General features: G+C 40.1%; 1 protein-coding gene across 2 annotated transcripts in view; it reads left to right on the plus strand.

The window, feature by feature from the left end:
• LHFPL3 (LHFPL tetraspan subfamily member 3) overlaps nt 1–20114 on the plus strand; it is a 583489-nt gene that overhangs the window by 192172 nt on the left and 371203 nt on the right. The gene's annotated exons all lie outside the window — the stretch shown is intronic.

Here is a 20114-nt window from a genome sequence, read left to right on the forward strand (position 1 = left end):
GCAATCCCACTACTGGGCATATACCCTGAGAAAACCATAATTCAAAAAGAGTCATGTACCACAATGTTCACTGCAGCTCTATTTACAATAGCCAGGACATGGAAGCTGCCTACGTGTCCATCGACAGATGAATGGATAAAGAAGATGTGGCACATATATACAATGGAATATTACTCAGCCATAAAAAGAAACAAAATTGAGTTATTTGTAATGAGGTGGATGGACCTAGAGTCTGTCATACAGAGTGAAGTATGTCTGTAAGAGAAAAAGAGATACCATATGCTAACACATATATATGGACTCTAGAAAACAAAATGGTTGTGAAGAACCTCGGGGCAGGACAGGAATAAAGATGCAGATGTAGAGAATGGACTTGAGGACACGGGGAGGGGCAAGGGTATGCTGAGACGAAGTGAGAGAGTGACATTAACATATATACCTACTAACTGTAAAATAGATAGCTAGTGGCAAGTAGCAGCATAGCACAGGGAGATCAGCTCAGTGCTTTGTGGCCACGTAGAGGGGTGGGATTGGAGGATGGGAGGGAGACGCAAGAAGGAATGGATATGGTGATATATGTATACGTATAGCGATTCACTTTGTTATACAGCAGCAACTAACACAACAGTGTAAAGCAATTATACCTCAGTAAAGATGTTAAAAAAATAAATAAAATAAAATAAGTTTTGTCTATTTTGTACATTTGCCTAAATTTAGCCATTGACCTATGTGACAGGAAAAAACACACTTCCTGCTACACTGGGTGTGTACATCGCTGCTGGCAGTGAGAAGGTTTGTTCTTTTAACCATAAAATTAAGAAGTATGAATTCCTTAGGAAAACTTGTGCATTTGGCCAGAATGTAGCCAACTGCTCTCACAAACTCTCTATCTGTTTATAGCACTGCCTTTCATTCTCCCCTTAGTTTCCTAAGTCCAGAGAACTCCTTACCAGTGTTCATGTGTCCCCAGAACTCACAGAGGGTGTCCACGCGGTAGACACACACAGGAAGCATAAGGGAATCAACTTCCGGATCCTCAGTGTCCATACGTACTCTTTCCTAAAACTCATCTACCAAAGACGTGACTTGCAGTCAATATGCTGAGCTGTTATGCAGGTTCTTCTTTCCCACCTCCTGTTTCATTATCACTCTTCTCCTGCTTTACAAAACAAAGTCTCTTTCAGCCTTCCAAAATCTCACTGTGGTAAACTCCGGAATGTCAAACAAAAGAACAACTGGAAATACTGAAGTTGGGTAACCTCCCTTAGTCAAAGCACTTAGGCAGGGCATGTATTTCCCTGTCTTAGACACATTGCTGTTACAGGCCAAGCACAGTGTTAGAGGCAAGTGTGATTGTCCTTTTTGAGATATTCTGGATCCCATAGTGATGGCAGTTTTTCTTTAATGACCTCATTGTTTCCATCCTCCACTATTATCAAAGAATGCATTGCTCCTGAGGGAGAGTTCTTTCAGAACAAAGCCAACAAAGCATAAAATAAACAGTGAAGGTGGCAGCGCTTTATTTAATTCTTACAACAGACTCTTGGTAGGGCTCCACATCCTATTACCCTATTACCCGTCTATCTGAGAATTAAGAATCCAAAGTGAGGTGGCTGTCATGGGGATGCATATTAACACATTTATTAGAACGGAAACACTAGGCCAGACCATTTCTAACAAAAAGTGTGGTTGTCAAGTCAGTTGTTTGACAATAAGGGTTGCTTTGCCACTTGCATTAGGTCAAAGACATCTAACATAAATTGAATGAGCTGGATCTGCAGCTCTGAAGTTTTGACAAAAATTTAATTGTCATGTTATTAAAAATTTTGTTGGCAAACGAGTTTTGAAATTAACAATATTTTTTCTTCTCCAACCATTTCTGAGTAGACTGAGTTAGATAAGATGCCTTTAAGTGAAAGAGAAATAGGTTTAATGAATAGTTGTTTGAAGAATCTTGGTAAAATCTTTCTGGTACACTTTCCAGAACCTGATAAAGTTAATGACTCTAATGAATAAGTATCAAAAGCTTTTACAAGATGAGTTTCTGTTTTCCAAAATGAATTAAAAGTTGCCAGAGGTGGGGAATGGTGGTGGGTGAAATGGGTGAAATGGGTTAAATGATACAAACTTCCAATTATAAAATAAGTAAGTCTTGGGAATGTAATGTACAGCATGGCGACTATAGTTAATATTACTGAATTGCATATCTGAAAGTTGCTAAGAGAGTAGATCTTAAAAGTTCTCATTACAAGAAAAAAAATTTGTAACTATGTATGGTGATGGATGTTAATTAGACTTATTGTAGTGATCACTTCACAATATATACATTTACCAAATCATCCTGTTGTACACCTGAAACTAATATATGTCTATATACCTCAATTTAGAAAATGAATGAAAAGATATAAGCATAAAATTATTTTAAATAATTATTAATATTAAATTTAATTGACTAAATTTATTTGACAAATACTTTTAATGAAATTAAATTTTTAACTAATTTTAATAATAAATCACCCAATGATTTTGGGCATATAACTCAAAATTTGTTCAAATAATTGGTTGGCATTCCTATAATACAATCCCATCTACTTATTTATATGAGCAACATTTCATAGTATATGTCTATAAAAATGAAAAATAGGAATCAAACTGATAATGAGCCCTGTTCATTCCAATAATAAATATCAATGTAGGAATGTATAAGCTAGATCAACAGCAAGAATAACAAACCATTAAGAGCTGCATTTCCAGTAGCATTGTACTGTGATAATTTATCAAAATTTATAATCTACATGTGTTGTTTTGATCACTTGTATACTACTGATAATATTTATGTATTACTACTAATAATTATAATTTCTTCATTCAGAAGAAAATTTTAAAAACTTTTGCCACCCGATGGTAATAGAACATTTTTTTTTTTTTTTTTTTTTTGCGTTACGCGGGCCTCTCACTGTTGTGGCCTCTCCCATTGCGGAGCACAGGCTCCGGACGCGCAGGCTCAGCGGCCATGGCTCACGGGCCCAGCCGCTCGGCCGCATGTGGGATATTCCCGGACCGGGGCACGAACCCGTGTCCCCTGCATCGGCAGGCGGACTCTCAACCACTGCGCCACCAGGGAAGCCCCCGGTAATAGAACATTTTTTAAAAAATTCTAATTTATATACTTTTTTGTTTATTTGTTTCAGAGAACTATAATAGAGTAATCAATAAAAGGTTTCCAAGGATGAAAATATAATATGTTTGAATAATAATTAGTAGAGTAAGTGGAAGGCAAATATAACTTAAAGGAGTAAAACAGTGGTATAAAAATTTGACGAAGAGTTTGGGTCTAGTTCTATTAAATAAATGATAATGGATTATCCAGTCTATGCTATTTAAATTCCATTGGGTATGTTTAAAAGGGTGATGTTAGGGTTTTGTTTTAGAATGTTAATATACTTCCTTTATACCTGTTTAATTTTATAATAAATTACTTTAGATGTTTAATTGAAAAATGGGCAAAGGGGCACATAGTTTTTCAAAATTTGGAGGGGCTGGGATATATGAGCAAAAATGTTTTGGAGACCCTTGTCTTAGAGCTTTCTTTCTCTTCCAGCAAAACTCTCTTCCTCCTGTTCCCTCAGGACCCTCATTGATCCATAGCAGGCTGACATGCTAACACTCACTTTGGTGTGGGTGACTGTTAATCAATTACTCTTCCCAAAACGAAGAGTTCTGTACAAGGGCTTTCTGGAAATAATGATGTAACCTAAAAGAACAATGTTACAGTGAGAATTTTCAACCACACACAAAGGCATTTGAAGGAAGAGGAAAGGTCCCAGAACTTATATGGGTGTTTTGCGATTTGCTGGGCCTTCTCTGATTGCAGGTAATACAGGATGGTCAGGAGAGCCCAACCAGAGAGAGGGGAGCCATTGGCAACTTCGTGGACCAAATTGAATTTTGGCTGAACTCATGATTGAGAAACTTAAACTCACTAGATATGTGTTGCTTTTTATATTTTAACCATGATATTTCTGATATTGAATGCTCCAGTATATATATATATATATATATATATATGTATATATGCCCAAAATAAGATTGAAACTAGTTTTGGAGTAAAGGCGGGAAACCAGCACCTTTAAAAGAAGCTGATCATTTGCATTCTTGGGTTGGTTGGTTTGTTTTTACATTGCATTGACTCACCCCTCCCCCAAATGAGCTCTGTGTCAAGAAAACACCTTGATTTTTTTTTTTTCTGTTTCAAAAAATCAGATAAGCAGGCCAAGGTCATGGCTTTGATGACTGTGTTGACTGTTAATTTTATGTTACCTGGGAGCCGTAGACAACAACTGATACAGAGGAGACAAGCCAGCTGTGCACAGATGCCTCCAAGTGCTTCTGGGGCAACGACTGTAGATATCGTATTGAGGGATGGTTAGGAGCATCATTTTTACAAGTGAAGAATTAGAAATTATACATGGGGTTGTCCTTGGCACTCATGGAATTCATCTTGCCTATTTCTCTAGACTTGCACAATTGTCAAGGTCTTGCAGCATCTCTCCCTGTAGCCTCAGGCTTAGCCTAGTGTTTGTCAGTGTTTATTGAACTGAATTAAACTGAATTGAGGACTCCTGATAGACTCTGACCCATGGTACTGCTCAGAGTCTTATAATATCTTATCCGCAAGAAAAAGGCATGTTTTAATTTTAGAACACTGATTACAGTGCTACTTTGGATAAAGACCAAGAATAATGGGGACGTTTTAATGCTGAGTCGTATTTGGCCCACAGTTCAGATTTCTTCCAAAATATGTAGGTACTATGCCTCCCCTAAAGTATTCTTTCAGCCCTGTTAATCCCTTTCTTATGCTCAGCAGTTTGCTTTTAAGAAAAAAAAAAAAAAAGGTTTTCATTCTTTTTTTTCTGGTTTGGCTTTTGTAGTGCTTCAAACCACTGACAAATTATATATACCCAGTATTTCTGCTGTAATGTTGGCTTCCTAGAGAAGCAGACTCTGCTGTGGCCATATGCATCATCATGGAAATACGAGAAAGTGGTGCTGATTCAACAGCTCCTTCAGCTTGCGCTGGAGTTAACAACTCCCCTTAAAGTAGTAGTGGGTGTTTGTTTCCCATTCGAGAGTTGAGCTCCTCAATGTGTATCACACATCTTAAATCTCAATATGCTGTTCACTGTTTTAGCTCTCAAATCATCCCAAGAAAAGCAGTTCCCCTCCTTTTCAAACTGCTCATGTCACCATTTCTATATGTACTAATCCACTCATAGTGGAACATAATGACATCAGGCATTGGAATTCTGAAGACTAACAGCATCAGTATAAATATATATGATAAATATTCAAGGAGCCTTCTAGAGCCTCCTGAATGTATGATTTTCATGGACATTATTTTACTCTAGGGTAGTGAGGATACTTTTGGAAGTGATGGAAACCCAAGTCAATGTATTTAAGCAAAAGGAGAAAGTATCCTTCTCTGCTGCTCCTGCAGAGCATCTTTTTCTCAAAGTTCATCTATCAATCCAAGAAAAGATTTGGATTGGTCCCACATGAGCCCTTTTCCTACCTCTCTAATCAAAGTTTCTCAGCTTTTACTTTGCATAAGAATTACCTTGGTTACTTTTGGAAATTCAGATTCCCAGACACCACCAGCAGTGAACAATCCTATTAACCCACTTGAGAAATGTTATCCAGACTTTTGTTGACATCGCAGTTAAGACTTTTTGGTGCACTGACATTAGAGACCAGGAAGCAGTTTTAAGATCTCAGATAGTTCTGATTCTGTGGACCCACTAGTAATACCATAGGATTCTTCTCAGCAAAGACAGACAAACCCTCATTCAGTGGTTTTATTGAGTAACTATTAAGTGAGAGGCACTATCCTATGATAGGATAGGAAGACTCTCAAAATCCCTACCCTAGTGGAACATACATTCTAGTAGGGAGACAGATAATAACTAAACACACACCTATGTAATAAAATGCCCAATAACATTAAGTGCAATGAGGAAAAATAAAGCTGGGTAAAAAGAGTAACAGAGGTTGCTACTTCAGCTGAAGGGTCAGGGAAGGCCCTTCCAAGGAGATGACACAGGAATGAAGTGAGAGCACAAAGGCAAAGGCCTTGAGGTGAGAACAAGCTTGGACTGTTCTCACCAGTGTGACTACAGCAGTTGGTGGTGGGTGATGAGGTTGGAGGGGTAGGAAGGGGATATATACTGTAGCATCTTGTAGTCCACTGCAAGGACTTGAAGTTGTGTTCTTAACGTGGTGGGGAGCCACTGGAAGATTTGGGGGTGATCACGGTGAGAAAACTTTGCAGTTTAAAAAGATCTCTCTAGTTTTTGTGTGGGGCAAAGACGGAATGATTTGGTGGAAGTTCAAAAAAACTGTCCTTAGGTGGTGGCAATGGAGCTGGCGTACAACATGGACAGATTTGGATGTATTTTGAAGGATAATGCAACTGTATTGGAGACCAAGTGGAAGAGAGTTTTAGTAAGAAGAGGGCAGTAACAGATGTTAAGAATCCCCCCCCCCAAATAGGGAGAGTGAAGACTGAGAAAAAGACCTTGACTTGGACAATGGTCAATTTTATTTTTAAATAGAAAGAAGAATATCAGTAGTGATTTTGAGAGAGGTGCAGGTAGACTGTTGGGGAGGAAGGTGGACAGAGAGGTGGGAGGGTGGGAGCAAGTGATGAGGAAGGTCAGGCAACAGACCCAAGGTGGCCGCTTTGAAGGTCTTGGCCTCACTATGGCCATGCAGCTCACTTTGCCCTCAGTTATAGGTCTGAATACAGAGGGAAATTCACTTCTCATCTTTGAAACTCATTAAGGAATATCCATTTACTTCTGCCTCCCCACCTGATAGAGGATAGCCTAGGACTCAAAAAATTGTAACAAGGACAGAAGCTATACTTTTAATATTTGAAGAGGTTCACCATATTTATTTAAATGTAAATCAAATATCAAAGTTTACTCATGGTTGTCTTTGGGAACATTGATCTCTATCCTTCTCCATCTCTTGGAAATGGTTGTTCCAAATTAATTAAACTCTCAAGAGAGCAGAGGATTTGTGTAGAAGGCTGATAATTAAATTAATAGCTCCTTAGACATTGTGATCCCTTTTTCACAAAGGAACTGAAATTAGTTGCTTTTACATCAGGAATTCTGTTGGTTTGATCATTTCAAGGGGATTGGTGTTTTCCTTTTGGGTTCCACATCCATCAGGGGATTTATCAACATATTTCAAAGCAATTAGGTGAGTTTCTTTGATTGGTAGAAATATATACAAGAGCAGGAGGACTTAGCAGTTCTGTAAACAGAGTCATTTAGCTTCCTCTGGGAGAATAAGCAATTTTGTGATATGGGAATTGAAGCTAAATTTGGTGAGAAGTGTTCACAGACTCCAGTAAAATGATTTTGCCTTTTTTCTCATCCTTTTTACCCCAGGCTGATAAGCAATTAAAAAACACCTACCGTATGCTCAAGACTGTGTAGTGCATACAGAATCACAGTCCCTGGTATCAACAAGAGAAGAGCTAGTTGAGTGAACAAGACAAGTGTATAAGAATCAATAGGGAAAACACTCTTTCACAATAAACCACAGCAAGATCTTTTTTGACCCACCTCCTAGAGTAACGGAAATAAAACCAAAAATAAACAAATGGGACTTAATTAAACTTAAAACTTTTGCACGGCAAAGGAAGCCATAAACAAGATAAAAAGACAACCCTCAGAATGGGAGAAAATATTTGCAAATGAAACAACAGACAAAGAATTAATCTCCAGAATATACAAGCAGCTCATGGAGCTCAATATCAAAGAAACAAACAATCCAGTTAAAAAATGGGCAGAAGTGCCCATTTTTTAAGGTGTGTTGTTCTGCTGTCCCAAAGACAGCAAAAGGATATTCAAGGGAAGCCATGTTAATAAGTTCTGGCCAATCAGAACATCACCTCCTTCTGATTATACTTATTGGTTCAGATGGGCATAGATGCCCATACAGATGGGCAAGAAGCACATGAAAAGATGCTCAACATCGCTAATTGTTAGAGAAATGCAAATCAAAACTACAATGAGGTATCACCTCACACAAGTCAGAATGGCCATCATCAAAAAATTTCCAAACAATAAATGCTGGAAAGGGTGTGGTGAAAAAGAAACCATCTTGCACTGTTGGTGGGAATGTAAATTGATGCAGCCACTATGGAAAAGAGTTTGGAGGTTCCTTAAAAAACTAAAAATAGAATTACCATATGACCCAGCAATCTCCACTACTGGTCATATACCCTGAGAAAACCATAATTCAAAAAGAGTCATGTACCACAATGTTCATTGCAGCACTATTTACAATAGCCAGGACATGGAACCAACCTAAATGTCCATCGACAGATGAATGGATAAAGAAGATGTGGCACATATATACAATGGAATACTACTCAGCCATAAAAAGAAATGAAATTGAGTTATTTGTAGTGAGGTGAATGAGCCTAGTGTCTGTCATACAGAGTGAAATAAGTCAGAAAGAGAAAAACAAATACGATATGCTAATGCATATATATGGAATCGTAAAAAGAAACCAAACATGGTACTGAGGAACCTAGTTGCAGCTCAGGAATAAAGAGGTAGACATAGAAAATGGACTTGAGGTCATGGGATGGGAGGGCGAAGCTGGGGCGAAGTGAGAGTAGCATTGACATATATATACTACCAAATGTAAAATAGTTGGCTGGTGGGAAGCAGCAGCATAGCACATGGAGATCGGCTTGGTTCTTTGCGATAACCTAGAGGGGTGGGATAGGGAGGGTGGGAGGGAAGCTCAGGAGGGAGGGGATATGGGGACATGTGTATACATATGGCTGATTTGCTTTGTTGTGCAACAGAAACTAACACAGTATTGTGAAGCAATTATACTCCAATAAATATCTATTTAAAAATTTAAGTAAAATAAATTAAATTTAAAAAAAAGAATCAATTATTAACTGTTTAAGGTAATATATAATGAAGGGTTATAAACTATGTGCAACAGATCATGTTAACAAATGTTCCAATTTTATGGAATGGTTTATTGTTCCCTAAGATCACCAGGCCTTTTTCAGGATTATGAAAGGTTAATTATAACTTTTATCTTAAGAGAGTCATAATTATGTAGATTACATGCCCTCACACACCATCTTTTTATTTTTAGAGAATTAAGTCCAAATACCTTAGCATAGCATCCAAGCTGTGTGTCTGAAGACTTTTTTGGGGTGTAAGGGATAGGAAACCCAACTCTAGCTTTGGCAGAAAAGGAAATTAATTAGCACATATAACCAGTCTAGGGTTGGGTCTATTTTCATGCATAGCTCAATCTAGGAGCTCAGTTTCTCCCCAGCTCTCCATGAAGACTTCTCCTGCACTGCCTCAGACACTACATGTTAGCTTCTGGCAGCTCAAGGCTCAGAGTCCCAGTGGACAAAGAATATGTGCTTTCTTCCCAAGAGGCCCAGCAGAAGGTTCATTGCGTCTCTTGATTCTGATTGGATCACGTGTCCAACTCTGAACCAATAAGTATAATCAGAAGGAGGTGATGTTCTGATTGGCCAGAACTTATTAACATGGCTTCCCTTGAATATCCTTTTGCTGTCTTTGGGACAGCAGAACAACACACCTTAAACACAAGATTCCTCACTTAGGCCCTGTATCCCCAGCTTCATCTATTGCTATTCCTTGTTCAACCCCCAATGTTCCAATCACAAGGAATTAATTCCTCTTTGCTAAGAACCCCAGGCCCTTTTCAGAATGATGAGCTTGTGTTTATGCAGTTGCCATCCCTTGATGTTATTCCCTCTCTGGAAAAACTCAGTCTCATGTTCAAGATCCAGCTCCTGCCTGACTTGATCCTGATGAAGGGTCCTCCAAAAAGAGTGATAAAGAAGATACATCAAATATATTGGGTATAACACCCTCTTCAGTGAAAGTAGTCATCAAGTACTTCCCATATCCTATCTGTGGGTGACATTCCTCTTTTTCTATAGAAGGCAGAAAATCAAGTTGAAAGATTTGGCCCATGTTTTGAGGGCCAGACTAATTGGAGAGGTGGCAGGAAAGAAGCCAGGCAGATTCTTCAGCTGGCCTAGAGAGTGGCCTGGTGAGTCAGAACAAGGGTGGAGAGTATCTGTGTAGGGCTATTCCAGAAAAGGCTGAGTCAGCACAGAGGATGCAGATACTAGGTGGGAGCCTAGTGTCAAACAAGTCAGCCTGGGGTAAACTAACCAGGGCAAATCTGAGAGTGAGACTCAGGCAGCATGAGTCAGTCTCTGAAGGGCGTGTAGATATGACAAGAGAAGTGAGGATGGATGTGCAGCTACAAAACGGCTATGAGAGAGTACGGCTTTAGTTGCTTCTCATCCAGGAATGTGTCTGTGCTCTGATTTTATCCTCTCAGCCTAAATGGTCCTCAGTACAGCTTCTGTTGGAATGTTAACAGTGGTGTAACATCTGAAGGGGGCTCCGACATACTAGGAAGGAAAAGATGATGCAACTGAATAATCATTTACGGTTGCAACTCCGAACTTGAGACTTGGGCCTTTAGTTCTAGATATGTCATTGTATATACTATAGAAATGAAAACAAGTGAATTCCCATAGACTTGCAGAAGATGAAATACTGGTTCTATTTTCCAGTGACTCAAATATAGCCCCAATCACTTTGCCCTGGAAGCCATGTGGCCCTTTATGGCCACAAACAGAAAGCATATGGCCTAGAGAGTACTTTCCTGCGCAGCAGTGATATTTCCAGTCCACCCAAGGCCCAGCGCAGCCACAGCTGTAACTGGCAGACAGCCAGTGTGGCTGGTGGTGTGCTTGTCCTTGTAAAATTGAGCGTGACAAGCCAATGAGGGGTGGAGCCATGCCTGCTGTAAATATATTTAGAATTCAAGAAAAGTGAAGTGTAGGTTTGAGAATTTGATTTGTGATGCTCATAACTATTCATTCATTTCCTAACCATAGTTCGTTAAATTTAACAGTTGTGTGACTCCGAATTCACAGATGACAACAGCAACATATTTTGGGCAATAAATTACTAGCTGCTTTAAGAAAGGGGACTGATTTAACAGCGTGTTGTAGAGTAGTAGTAGAAGCACTAAAATCTGTCTTTCTACCTCCAAGGGTTTTGTTTTAAAGGTTTGGATTGCAACGATAAACATGCTTTTAATTCTTCACCAGGAAAGCAGGTCCACTGTCAGAGGCAATCATTTACTTGTCTTGTAATAAAAAGTAATTTATGGTATGCAGTATTGATTTACATTTCTGCTTTCTCTCCATGGCAGGAGCATAATGCTCCTCGGTTGTTCTGGTAGAAAGTGCTTTACAATTATGTAATGTCTGAAACGAAAATATTGGCTGTATTTTTTGTGTGTGTGTGTGGTACGCGGGCCTCTCACTGCTGTGGCCTCTCCCGTTGGCGGAGCACAGGCTCCGGACGCGCAGGCTCAGCAGCCATGGCTCACGGGCCCAGCCGCTCCGCGGCACGTGGGATCTTCCCGGACCGGGGCACGAACCCGTGTCCCCTGCATCAGCAGGCGGACTCAACCACTGCGCCACCAGGGAAGCCCTTGGCTGTATTTTTAAAAAATAAATAAAAGTTCTGGAAGTCATAACACAGTCTGGAATGAGTCTGAGTTACAAAGTCTTAGGTCAGCCCTGAAGGATGCCCACTTAACATTTGCTTCTTGCTCTAAACCACTGATGTTCGGTTTTACAACAATTATTGCATCTCTTTTCATTTGATTTTATTTCTGTCAGTATTGAGTGTTCTTTTCTTTCCCTCTACAACCCCTTCCTCTTCCCAGAGGTCTCCAGGCTAATCAGCTCACTTTGTCAGCTAAGAACTTCAGGGAGTAGTAGCACTCCAGTGAAGATATAGGCAGCTCTCACAAGCCAACAACCACAGCGTCTGTTAACCACTAGATAAAATAAGAGTTGGCAAGGGCCACTGGGTCTGAGCTGATTATTTTCCTAATGGGAGGGTTAAGCTTCTGCTGATTAACACACTCAGGATCCCAATTAACTTTGTGGCACAATGCTAACATAATTACGTCACTGGCCTTGAAATGAGACTCTTAATTTCAGAGATGCTTTAAAGGCAATTGTTGTACTTTTTCCTGGAGCCTGAGACCTTCACAAAGACAGCCTGGCCCACCTGCTGTGTGCAAACATGTCTATTAGGATTTCCCCAAGGATCACAGCTAGATGTATAATGAAGGGATCCATATGGGGAATGATTTATGTTGTGGGTAAGAAGAGAGGGCCACCAACTCAAGAGTACAGGAGCTATCATATCTCTTTATTTTTCAGTTACAGTTTAATTCTGACTATGATACTCCACATTTTGCTGGACTATAACCTCAGCTATCTGTAGGGCTCTCCCCACCATGGTTTTGCTAAGGTTCTAGGAGTCAGGATGGTCCTCCTGGCCATCAAGCATCTGTCCCTATATTATCCCAGCCCATGTCATTAAGTGCATTGATTGATACCTTTGGTTTGACACTGGGCACACAAGAAACTATGTCAAGGCTGGGAGTCCTGGACTTTGATTTCTCCTAGGTTCTACCAGTTCTTCTTGGTACTGTCAGGGACTAACTTATAGTTTCTAATTCCCAAGAGACCACACACCTCTCTCCTCCTTCCAGCCTAGATAATGTTTTTAGCCTTGGAAAATCTTTCCCTTTCTCCCTATTTCCAGCAGAAGCAAGCACACAAGACTTCTCTTTCTTCTTCCTCTGGCCCTGGGGAATCTATTTCTAGCTTGGGAAAATCCTTCTCTCTTTATGTTTTCCTCACAAGCACCCCCATCTTCTTATACCCCATTACTCTCAATGGGCTTTTGCTTCTGGAAATAAAAGCCAAGAAAAGAAGTTTCTATAGGCAATTTCTTTTTCTTTCTCTGAAGGGGAATAGGAAATAGAAATATAGGGTGAAACTCATAACTTATTATCACAAAAAAAATTATCCTAGTGTAGACACATACATACATTCCCCAAGGCAGATGCCTGATTGATTCATTTTTGCACTGGGTAAACAGACAAACAAAAACACTAGACAAAAGGATCTGCAAATCTCATGCATTGAGTAATTTATGAATTTGTCACAGTGTCCAGGGTAAAAGGGAAACTGAGTTTAGTTTAATGTGTCAATGAGGAGAAAGTGAAAAGAGGATCGGCTTCCCAGAAATCTTCCAAGGAACCCATGATTGTCATGCCTCCACTTACAAATTCAACTGTTTTACTTATATGATTTTATATATAATGTAGTGATTTTTACAGTCATCTTTTATCTCTTAGCATTAGACAAATCCTCTACATTATGATGTTTTTTTAAATAGAGGTACATGTTTATAAACAGAAACACCAGAAAAAATGAACCTTCTTGTGACCTTTGACTGCATTGGACATGAATGACCACTCTTTTTTGAAACTCTCTTCTCCCTCAGACTCCAAAGAAGCACTTTTTCATGGTTCTTCTCCTGCCTTTCTGATATTTCCTCCTTGAAATCCTTCATGAGGCTTTTTCCTTTATCCACATCTGAATACTTATCCATGGACAAATCCAGGCTTCCATTCTTGGTCCTCTGTTCCCTTCACAAGGTGGTCTTACTCTCTGAGTTTTAACCACCAACCATCTGCTAATGACTCATCCCTGCTGAGCCCACTGGACTTCGGACCCTGACATCCAGATGCACACCGGACACCCCCATTTGAATGTTCCTTAGCACCGCAAGCTCAACAGTGCCAAAGTAGAATGCCTCAATTTCTATCCCACCAACCTGTACCCCACTTTAGGGTTCTTTTTATCTTTCACAGGGTTGTAATTTCCATTCCTTCTCCTTCATCTTGACCAGTTCACTCAAGCACAGGAAACATTTCCATTCCTTCTCCTTCATCTTGACCAGTCCACTCAAGCACACAAAACTAATACCTATTCTAAGTAGTTGCTACAGCTGCTCCAGATTTATTCCCTGTCTCCTGTTATTGCTCTCATCCAACTGGCTCTGGGACTCCAGGTTTGACTACATTTATTACTTCTACCCCTCCCAGCTTGGTAATCTTTGGTCTCCCTTTTTGCTTCTTGGACTTCAACTTCCCTTTTAATATTTGACTCTGTTCTATCTCTCTGATTATGTTGTCCCATGCAATCTTGGAAGAAACTCCCTCAACTAGTTTCTAGGCTGCCTTCAGAATGATGTCCTGACTTCCAGACTTGACTTGAAGTTTTGGCTCTTCACTTTCCTTCACCTCCTCAAACCGCTAAGCCATCATTGAACCTGCTCTGGACTCTCCTTTACACCCCTGCTGACATTGCCTTAACTTAAACCCTCATCTCTTCTTCCCTGGATTATTCAGACAACTTCTATGTGGTTTCTAGTCTCATATTTTGTTCCCCACAATCTAAAATGCAGTGCTGATTATTCCTTTGCTTAAAACTCATCAGCAAATATTTGCAACCCTGACATCGCATCAGAAAAAAATTCCATGAAATGTTTCAAATATATTATTTTGGCTTCAACTCTGAAGAGGGTAATTCAGTGGATTTGAGACAGGGCTTTGGCATCAATGTGCTCAAAGAGCTCCTTGGGTAACTGTGATGTGCAGCCTCCTTAGCATGGCCCCCCAAATCCACCATGGCTGGCCTCTACCCACATTTCCATCTCACCTCCTGCTCCAAAAGAGCTGGAGGTTATCTCTTACCTTTCTCTATCCTGGGGTCTATTACAGTCTTGAAGTTCAATGACATTGACTGGACAATTGCAGGATGACAGCAGGTATTATCAAAGAGCCACAGCTGTTTTGAGGTCATTAAGTACCCTGGAGCTACATTTTAAGAATTCCTTTGTAATTGTAATTCAGTGTATTCCTTTTCTTAATTCTATGTTCAGTGCTATTTTGTAGAGTACTAGACAAAATAATTCCTCACCCTACTTGGTATTTACACCTTTAAAGTATTTGTAGACTGCTTTTATATCCTCACTTAGTCATCACTGAACCAAGCAGTATGCATTTTGCTTCCACACTATTAATTTAGAAATCAGTTCCTCTGTGAGGTGGTAAGTTTTCCTGAATTATTCCATTCTTTTATGCCATTTTTAAACTATGGTTTTTCTGCTTTGAATAACTAGACTGTAAGCCATTGAGGATAGCAATTATGACTTGCAATTATGACTTCTGCTTCATTGTTACCTCTTCCGTGCTTGACACAGACCTGGGAATAAAATATTGGGAGGGGAGGAAAGAGTCGATTTACCAAGACTATATATGGACAGTAAGTTCTGACTCTTCTTTCTGTCATTTTTTTTGTCCTGTTAACCTGTATTTAAGATGGTCATTAATCCTACCGCCAGGTGTTTTAGGCATCAGTATTTCTCTGATTGAACTGCAAATGAGTTATTCAAGATGCATTATTCTTTGGTAAGAGAGAAAACCTAGGAGAAAATGACATACTTTGTGTTATTTTACGTCTCTGGGAAAGGATTGATCATATCATATAACTTGATGAGAATTGCCAAAAATCCAAATGATGCTTCTATCAAGCAGTGTAAATTGTCATTCTGGATCTGTATTGCAAGAAGTTGTATTTGGCTACAACCCAGTGAAATGTACCCAAATGCAATTTCCAAGGCATTCAGAATTGTACCCTTCATTTGATTCTGTGCATGCCCATGGAGTAGCTGGAATATATTCATTTTCTATTACTGAGTGAAGTAATTCAGGACCCACTTCAATAAATCCTTGTTAACTCATAGACACCCTCCCCACCAACAGTCCCCTCAAAGGTCCGGTTCTGTTCTAAACATGGGTTTAAGTGGAAAAGGGCCTTTACCAGCAGAGGAGTAACCCTTGAGCCCAGCAACAGTGAAAGCCACAGAACACCTAAATTTCAGACAGGGAACCCTGAGATTAGATGTTAGGCATATTACAAAAAAAAAAAAAAAAAAAAAAAAGCTCTGTGCCAGTGGAAGAATGTATCAAGACCAGGCTAGCCTTTGAGAGCTAAGGAACATGGGAGAAGCATGGGCATCCAAAGAGACAACAAAGAAGCAATGCAGAAAGAAGAGAGCAGTGAATATTAAAAGCAACAGGGATAGGGCTTCCCTGGTGGCGCAGTGGTTGAGAATCCACCTGGACACGGGTTCGTGCCCCGGTCCGGGAGGATCCCACATGCCGCAGAGCGGCTGGGCCCGTGAGCCATGGCCGCTGAGCCTGCGCGTCCGGAGCCTGTGCTCCGCAACGGGAGAGGCCACAACAGTGAGAGGCCCGCGTACCAACAAAAAAAAAAAAAAAAAGCAACAGGGATAACAAGCTATGGAAATCATAAGCTTGTTGTAGATGTTGGGGATGGGAGCCAGGGGAAGAAAGAAAAATTATGCCATTGGAAAGTAGGAAGCACGTGGCCTCAACACACGTGTTAGCAACCCCCAGAGTGAGCTGTGTACGCCTTAGCACAGTTATTGAAGCTCCGCTGTCTGGAGGGAACATCACTGTGCTCACAGGGACTCCTTAGCCAGCTACCTCATCTTCCTGTGGCCCACACCACCCACACCCTTGTTCATAGCCATAGATGCAGGGAGGGCATCACAGATAATTCATAATTGTAAAGAGGACCCAATCTCAAACCAAGATAAAATGGCACTTAGTTTTCCTGTTTAGGAAAGTGCAAATGTATATAGTACATTTCTAAAGATTCCTAATTTTAAAAATATTTAGAATAGCGGTATGCTTGTGTTCCTCTCTATATATTTTTTGGGTGTCTGTTACAGGTTTTTGAGTTGTAGTTACCATGGTGTTCATATCTGTTGACCTATGACTATATCTAATATCTATCTCTAATGAAGCTGGGAGATGGCTGTAACCCCAAACTGCAATAAATGAAGATGGAAAGCAGATGAATGTGAGAGGACAGTGAAGTCAAATTTTGACTGATTCACATCCTTTTTAATGGTTGACCCAGCCCACGTGCCTGGGAATGCTTGAGATTTCGTCTCCAGGTCAATTTCAAAAATGTTTTCCAAGTACGATTTCCCAGACCATTACCTCAAGTCTTCCCCTAAAGTAGGAATGAATAATTGGCTCTTTCTCTTTATCAATTAAAGTTGTTCCGTCAGAGGAAGCTATTGATCCAATCTTCTGTGATCTGATCTTGCTCAGGAAACATGAAACATAACTTTTGATCCCTGCTTCCTCGTGTGCTTCCCCTCCAGTGGCAGCCTCAAATTTTCTATTTAATTCAATCCTTTTACACTGATGATAAGATGCCCCTTTCATTTACTTCCCCCTAGCCAGCCTGTACTAGTTATTTCAGAATTGTAATAAATTAAGCTTGCATTTACACAAAAACTCTTCCACTAATTCCCTTCAAGTCAATACATTTATAATAGAACACACCAAAAAGTACCAAAGAATGTCATTAATGGGCAATGGCATTAGGCTTAAATGACCATCCTTTAATCCCATCCTTTTTTGTCTATATTCTTTCCTGTAGTCCTTGATACCAATAGTTTGGACTATGTAATCTGCCAACTCTGGTTAACCATTTTTTTTAGCTTGCAGAAGATGCTTCTGTCCCTCAGGATGGGAGGCTAAAAAGGAAATTTAACTGTTGAACCCTTGCATCTTCTTTAATGAGCCTGGCTGATCTTTAACCCGAGAAATTGGTGGTCCCTCTATTCAAGAGGAGCTTGACTCCTGAAGTTGTTTGGCTAGCGTCACAGAAGGCATTTCAACACACAGGCTCCATCTGGTCACTGTTGCTTGCTAATCTAAAAAGAGACTTGGGGATGTGGGGGAGAGTGACATTTCCAGTTAACAGTAATTATTTCTAAAAGCTCTCCGCTTCTTTTCACGTTTCCTTCTCCTTCTGGCACTTCCGTTTCCCATGGAGGACTTTTAGAAAATGCAGTTATCACTAGAATCTTTAGACTATTTATAAGAAAGATATTCTTGTGCTAAATTTCCTCAGCTAGGCGACTTTGGTTTTGCTTTTTGGTTGTTTGTCTGTTACCCACCCCTACTCAATTGTTGTGGGTTCCAGCCCCAATTGTTTGATTTTTCTGGGTACATTGCCCATATCTGAAGCACATGTAATGAAACAGGGTGATCTCACTAAGCCTGCATCTGAACAATCACCCAGCCTCTCCAGCTGTTTTATCTGTCCTGATGGTTGATAAAGGTTGTGCATGTAAATCTGTGATGCGTTTGTCAGCTTTAGTTAACATGGATAAAATTGTTGAATTCCCTACTTCATGGATGTGAACATTTTGAAGCTCGGATAATCATATATAGATGGAGGATTACCATCAATGGCACTCCTTTTGCTAACTTAAATCAAGACAGCACTCTCGAAATGTGGTATATACTTGCAGTGGAATATTATTCAGCCTTTAAAAAGAAGGACATTCTACCATGTGCAAAAATATGGATGAACCTGGAGGACATTATGCTAGGTGAAATAAGCCAGACAGAAAGACAAATACTGCATGATCTCACTTAAATCTAAAATCTAAAATAGTCAAACTCATAGAAACAGAGAGTGAAATGCTGGTTGCCAGGGGCTGAAGGGTGAGGGAAATGGAGCAGTATTGGTCCAAGAGTATAAAGTATCATTTATGCAGGAGAAATAAGTTCTGGAGAGCTGCTGTACAGCATGATGTCTATAGCTAACCATCCTGTAATACTTAAAATTTGCTAAATGTAGATCTTTTGTGTTCACACTACCAAAAAAAAAAAAAAGAGAGAGAGAGAGAGACAGAAAGAAAACGGTAGCTTTGTGAGTGATGGATATGTTAATTAGTTTGATTGTGCTGATTACTTCACAATGAATACATATATAAAAACATCAACTTGTATACCTTAAATATATACAATTTCCATTTGTTAATTATACCTCAACACAGCTGGAGAAAAAGAGAGAGCTCTCTTTCCCTAATAGTCTCTAATGTAAATAAATGAGGGAAATTGGAGAGACTTACCTAGGATATCTTATACCCAGCCCTGCCTCTAAACAGTTGATTCCTTTAGAATCCTTGCCACCAAGGTCCTCCTTGGATAGGTAAAGACTATTTTGAAGCCAGGGGCAGTTCTAGTCATTGTCTCACTGTCCAAACAGGCTGTAGGTCACAGTGAATGAAAGTCAAGGCAAGGTTTCTTCTGCAAGAAATAGTCTCTACTGAACCCTGCTAGAGAAAATAAAACTCAATAACTCTGGATTTTAGTTCAGTGCCAATTAGTTATGAATTCTGCCACAAAGACCTTACTTACCATGCACTATTATGTTAATTAAGCCTTGAAGTGCCCAAGCCATGAATCACCACTGTATAATCAGCACTGTATAATCAATGCTAAATTTTTAAACAAAAATAACTCTTCCTACTCCACACAGGTTTTGCAAATCTGAACACTGTGACAGTTAGAGGGAAGCTTATAAGAAACGTTTTCTTAGATCAAAGCTCAGGAAGCCTAACTGTGTAAGGTTCCAAGATGCTAAAAATACATTGACACCTAGGGATGAGTGTTGCCTGACCGCACAGAGATGAGTTACAAAAGCTGGAGCCCAATTTAGAAGAGTGTCTTTCAGATGTCTTTTATGGCCATGAACACTTGTCTTAGAACACAGAACCATACACACACAGGGTACTGGGGGAAAGCATCAGTGCATTTTTAAATGCCATTTAAAAGGTGCTCAGAATAAAGTGTTTTCACTGCCTCATCATCCACTCCACATGGTGGCCGTCCACTGCACAAGGCAGAGGTTTGCCATTGCTTTATCACAAAGGTATTAGAGGGAGCTCTGTGTCCACATAGACCTGGGTTCAAATCCTGATTCTATGATGTTATTTTTGTGAGCATGAGCAAATTTCAGATCATGAATAAAGAGTGAGGAATGTGGATTGATAAAGAACAGCAAAAGTGGGTATCATGGGCTTCCCTGGTGGCGCAGTGGTTGAGAGTCCGCCTGCCAATGCAGGGGACGCGGGTTCGTGCCCCGGTCTGGGAAGATCCCACATGCCGCGGAGCGGCTGGGCCCGTGAGCCATGGCCGCTGAGCCTGCGCGTCCGGAGCCTGTGCTCCGCAAC

This window comes from Physeter macrocephalus, chromosome 5 (genome assembly GCF_002837175.3).
Source record: "Physeter macrocephalus isolate SW-GA chromosome 5, ASM283717v5, whole genome shotgun sequence".
NCBI classification, from domain to species: Eukaryota; Metazoa; Chordata; class Mammalia; order Artiodactyla; family Physeteridae; genus Physeter; species Physeter macrocephalus.